Consider the following 6,132-nt stretch of genomic DNA (forward strand, 5'->3'; position numbering starts at 1 on the left):
ATATTTGGAATAAAGGAGGAAACTGGACAGGAGTAGGGGATGGAGACAATAGTAAACCAAGGCAATTTCTTAAAGCTTTTTAATAGTGCTATTCAAATCTCAAATATCTTTGCCAATGTTGTTTCCTGCTTGATCTATCTATAACCAAGAAAGCTGTATTAAAATAGTGAAGGATTTATTAATAACTCTTTGTAGATCTACCAAAGACTTTACATATTTTGAAGCTATGCTCTTAGATAAATGGGTTTTCAACTATCTTCCTGATAAATTGAACTTCATAGTATCATGTTAAGTGATTATCTTTTTAAAGTTTTTCCCCTCAAAGTCTATTTTAATTTGCATCAATTTCACTAAACCTGTTTTCCCTTGGCTAATATTTTTCCTGTTATATTTTTTTCTACCTCTGACTTTAAAAATTGTCTGTGTTCATACATTATAATTGAGTCTTTTATGGAAAGCATGTGCTAAATTTTGGTTTTATATAGCCTGAGAGTCTTTGTGTTTTAACAGAAGAGTTTAATCCATTTACATTTATTTGGATTACTGATTGATTTGCATTTATTTCTACTGTCTTATTTCTATTTGTCTTTTTTTTTCTATTTGTCTTTTCTATTCATACCACTTTTACTGTCTTATGCCCACTCTTCTTACCTTCTTTGGATTGATTGCATTTTTTTCTTTTATCCATCCCTATTCTTTTCACCAAAGTTAAATAGTTCCATTACCTTTTTCTCAAAAAATACCATGTGCTTAGAATGCCTTAAATCTGATCACCCACTCCTCCACACTTACACACTATTTTTGTCCATATTATAGTTCTATTCTCTTTGCCCCAAACAGACATTAGGCATTATCATTATTTTGGAAATTAAATGTTTTCTTGGTTTTGTCTACAAATCTACCAAAATCTTTACTCACCCTTATCTTTCTTCAAAAACATCAATTGCTTCCAACCACACCCATCCAATTCCATTCTCTTCATGGATGTTTTCTCCTTATTACCCAAACACCTGACCCATCACTGTATGGAAGTACACTTGTATACCTTCTCAGTTTACCATGTGGAAAATTTTAACAATCACACTGCCTCCTTTTTCCAGGAAACCATATGAGCTTTATCTACCATGAGTGATGGCATTCTTATTGCCAGCAATCAGCTCAAAAGTTTCATGTTAACATTTGCATTCTTGGACATTCCAGGAACTGTCTGCTGTGGGTCAGATTTCCTGGAAAGCAGACTTTGATATGGATATTAACATATAATAAACTTACTGGGGGAATAATCTCAGAATAAACACAATGAAGGGCATGAAAAAGCAGAATTAAACTGAGGCAGAAGTTAGGGTATTGAAACACTCACAGCAAAGTTCTCACCTAATCCTGGATGGAGCTCTGGAGCTTGGATGGATCTTCAGTCTCTCAGGGCCCCTCAGAAAGGGGGTGTGACCTTGGACGAGAGCAATGTTCACATAAGTTTCAAGTCAAAGAGAAGGAGAACAATGGAGCGACAGCTTGAGGATGTGGTATGGTCAGGAAGAGATTTCTTTATTTTTTTTTTAAGTTTATTTATTTACTTCTGAAAGAGAGAGAGTGCGAGCAGGGCAGGGGCAGAGAGAAAGGGGAGCAGAAGACCTGAAGTGGGCTCTGTGCTGACAGCAGAGAGCCTGATGTGGGGCTTGCACTCGCAAACCATGAGATCATGACCTGAGCCAAGGTCAGCTGCTTAACCGACTGAGCCACCTAGGCACTCCAGGGAAAGATTTCTTTAAATGAAAGAAATGTTAGCACTTTTTAGGTTAAAGGGAAGGAACTAGAGGAAATGGGGTTTTCCAACCATCAGGAGGCCTGGCAGTGGGAGGAAGGCCCTTTGCTGAGACACTATGGCACCGTGAGAGAAGCAGCCTTGAAAACTCTGGACCACTAGGGAAAATAACTGTGTATGAGTGCAGATGTGCATGTTTGAGAGTTACTCATTAAACAATCGTGAGAATGGAGAGGTATGCCTGAAACTCACACAGATGGGGAGATCTTGAAGGGAACCAGACCTAGAAAATAATCTATGCTTTCAGGAAATATACAATTTAAAAAACCTGTTGAACTTACTGAATCACTATTTCCCAAACTTCTATGACCACAGAACTTTTCATTTTTCTGGAATATCTGTTGATGTGTCTCATAGCATTCCTCAAAACATAGTTTGGGAAATAATGGGCCAAGTAACAACCTCAAGACTTTACTCAGTCTTCCAATGACCAATTCATAAACCAGGACATAAATTGAATGAAATAGAAGGCTGATTTTAAAAAAACACAACTTTTTTATTAACAGTGTTTCAATTTGGAAAACATTTACAGAGTGTCTATTATGTACTAGACGCTGCTCTGCACCCTAAGGACATGGAGATGACAAAGGCAAGAAGGGCCTTCCTTCCACAAGCTGGGAGCCTGTAGGGGGTCTCAGGTGGTCTCTAAATAAATGTTACACTGAGCAGCAGACCCCTTGATAGGAAGACAGACCCTGGGTGACCAGCACAGAGTGACCTTGCGTGTTCAGACATCGCCTGGACACCTCCCCTTTGTGACGATCGCTCTAAGGAAGGAGAAAGGCACAAACCAGGCCTTGGTGAGGTGAGTTCTGGAGAGTCTGCAGAGTGCAGGGGGAGGCCAGGAGTTGGGGCAAGGGTCCACCCAGACTGATACTGTCATTATCTGCTCACATAATCCCAGCCCAGGCCGGGTTTCTTAATCTCCTGGAGCTTCTGTCTCATTTGCAAAATGACGATAGTAATAATTCATCCTCACAAGGTCTCCATGAGGATCAAACAGGAGAAAAGTGATGTGAAAAAATTACGTAAACGGTAAAGCACTCCACAAAGAGGGATCTTATGACTTACTTATTCCTTCACAAAGTGCATTTCAAAGAAAGCTAAACAACTCCCCCAAACTTTCCACTCTCAGGGCTATTTTTATTTTGTGATTTTCCAAGCCTCAAAATGAAATTGAAAAAAAAAAACCCAAAACCTTCCGCGGCTGCTTTTTATATGGTAGTTTATAAGAGTCAGGATGAAATAGAAATCATGATAGCACAAGGCCCCAAGTTTACATTCTCAGAGGGAGGCCGAGGGCTGGGAGCACTGATGACTTTAGAGAGGGCAGCTGAAATCACTAACACCAGCCCCGCTCTAACCAGCCTGTGTAGTTTTAAGTGGTCTAATCAGCCCTGCTTTTCACAAACACAAATAAATAAAAATTGACATTACATCGGGCAACAATATGGCATGCCCTGTGCAATTAGAACCAGCTGAGTTTATGCACCCCATGGTTTACAGAGAAGGCAGCCATGCACTGCGCTCTGGGGACAGATGTCTATGTGGCTTCTTAACACACATGTTCCAGAGCAGTGGTTCCCAATCCCTCGGGGGGATGCAGACTTCTTTCAGATGGCTCTGGGGATCCATATGTTGCAACAGTCATGTCAATAGACTAGCTAAATATTGGCTCCCACATATACGTGGGCAAAATTTTCAAGCGTGTATGCATCTACTACAGGCTTTGTTCTTCAGGTATTTTCTCAATTAACTGATACTAAAATCACAAGACTGTGACATGGGGGTGAAGTCTTATGTTAACAAAGGGTTGTCATGCTGAAAAGGGTTGGATCCCATTGCTTTAATGTGACAAAAGCCCCAGAATTTATTAAAATCAAATTTGAGAATGCTGTGGTACATGGAAACAAGGAACAACAGGGGTCAGAGAAAGGACAGGCACCAAAATTTGTTCTGGAAGTTCCAAAGCCTGGACCTGCTCTTGGAGTCAAGATTCTTCTGCACTATTATTCCTTTTAGGCCATATCTGGTCCTCTAGCCTTGCCTTCCTCCAGAGGGAGTTCCCAACTGCAGTGAGAGTGGTCTTCCTAAAATGCAAATCTGAATGTGACACTCCCCAGCTCCAGAAACTCCTTACTACCCTGGGCACAGATGGCTCACAAGGCTCTGGCCAAGACCTGCCCCACTGCCCTGCCTCTCAGACCTCATTGTCCCTTCACACTCTCCACTTAGCCACTCAGCCCCCCTATTCATATACCCCCACCTCACCTTCTTCATTTATACACATTTATACCCTCAGCCCCCCTCCTCACCTTTGCCTGAATAACTTCTACTCTCCCAATTTCACGTCTCGGTTTGGAAGGTTTGCCAGAAGCTTCCCCCTCAAAGCAGGTGTGCAAAAAGGAAACTTCATTTAGAAAGGAGTCAGGAGGCCAGCAGGAGTAAGCACTCACAGCCTCCCATTCCTTGTCATTTGCAGACCCAACAGGAAGAAACCATCTGGGTGAGGTTACCACTTTAGTATCCCAGTAGGAGGAAGAACATTTTTCCTCCTACCCCCTTCAACAGCCCAGCCAATAACAGCCTGTCACAGCTTAGCCAATGAAAAACCACTGTGCTTCAAACTCCCAGTTTACTCCAATGGACTTTTTGTTTATAACAGTCAACCTTCTCTTCTTCCTCTATAAAAGAGCCATCCTCTCCTTTGTTCTGTGGATTTGCCTATGGTTGTGTCATAGTTTGCATTGTATATTGTACATTATATTGTAATTCTCAGTTATTCCCAAATAAACCCTTTTTTGCTGATAAATAACTGGCAATTTTATTTTTTTAAGGTTAACAGGTCTGTGTTAGTTAGCCCTCCTATAGATATAGCTTCCTGTAGCTGTGTCCTGGGAGCATGGAATGAGCCTGATTCCTTAACCCATTTCTCCATTACCAGACCTTAAACTTCATGAGGTTGGGGTCTGAGCTTTGTTCCCTAGTGTAGCAGAAGGTCAATAAATAGTTACTGAATAAATGTGTTTCAGCGCTTAGCCCCATAACATCACCCCACATAGTCAACCACCTATTCCACGAGCCCAGAGGTCCTGGGCACAGGTACTAGCTCTTGTTGAAGAGCAGAGTAAAGGCTCTCAGAAGGTTTTCACATTGGTTACAAGCTCTTTGAAAAAGAGATGCTCTAGTTGGGGGGAAAAGTTGACTTAGTGGAAAAGACTGAAAAAGAGACCACTACAGATCTCTCTCTCTCTCTCTCTCTCTCTCTCTCTCCTGAGTCACTCACTGATTGAAAAACTACTGATATCTCTCTCTCTCTCTCTCTCTCTCTCTCTCTCTCTCTCTCTCCTGAGTCACTCACTGATTGAAAAACTACTGATATTCTCTCTTGAAGTCCTAAGATGCTACTAAAAATAAAAGTTTCCAGTTTACCCAACAAGAGAGGGGCAGAGCTCAAATAAGAACCCAGGTCTCCCAACGCCAAGTTGCTTCCTTTTTGCAGAATGCCACGGTGCTTGGGCCTGTCTGCACACTTCCCTGGAGAAATTGTACCCGCTCCCAGAAGTAGCATATGTGCCCTTCAGCCGGAGACTGCCTTGGTAAATACGTATTGCTCCTTGACTTGCAAAGCAAATATTTACCCAAAACCCACATAGCGTGGAGCATAAATTCCTGACAGCCCTGGGCAGTTTCTAACTCACTTATCGTTTATTTTTAATTTGTTTTTTAGTGTGTATATTTTCTGCATTAGACCTGGAATAAACAAGAGTTCAGAGTAGAAGGCTAGGGGAACTGAAAAGTGGTTTTTACTAAAAAACCCTAGACCGTGCCTATTACCTCTAAATTCCAGTTTCTGACAAGTCCATGAGTGAAATCAATCAAGTTTAAGTGGAGTCAGCGCTCCATGTAAGGGTGGTCTTGAAGGCAATGCAACATGCTGAAGAATTAAGGAGACACGAGTAGCTCAGCACATGCATCAGATTGAGACTCAGGATATCTGGGTTCTGGTCCTGCTCTGTCTCTAACTACTTGGTGACACAGAGCATGTCACTTAACCTCTCTGAACTTCAGTTTCTTCAACTGTATAATATGACTAACGATGTTCTACCTAATTGTGTTCTCAAAAGACTGAATTGAAGGTGAAGTTTAATATGTATCCACCAAGTATTTACCAATGGCCTACGAGGAGCTTGGCAGTTCTAGGAACTGAGAAGACAACAGCAAACAAAATGAAATTCTGTCTTCAAGGAGCTTTCACTCAGTGTGGGGCAGACAGATGATAAACATAACCTAAGGAATAGGTCTGATGC

Source organism: Neofelis nebulosa, chromosome 2 (assembly GCF_028018385.1).
Source record: "Neofelis nebulosa isolate mNeoNeb1 chromosome 2, mNeoNeb1.pri, whole genome shotgun sequence".
NCBI lineage: Eukaryota > Metazoa > Chordata > Mammalia > Carnivora > Felidae > Neofelis > Neofelis nebulosa.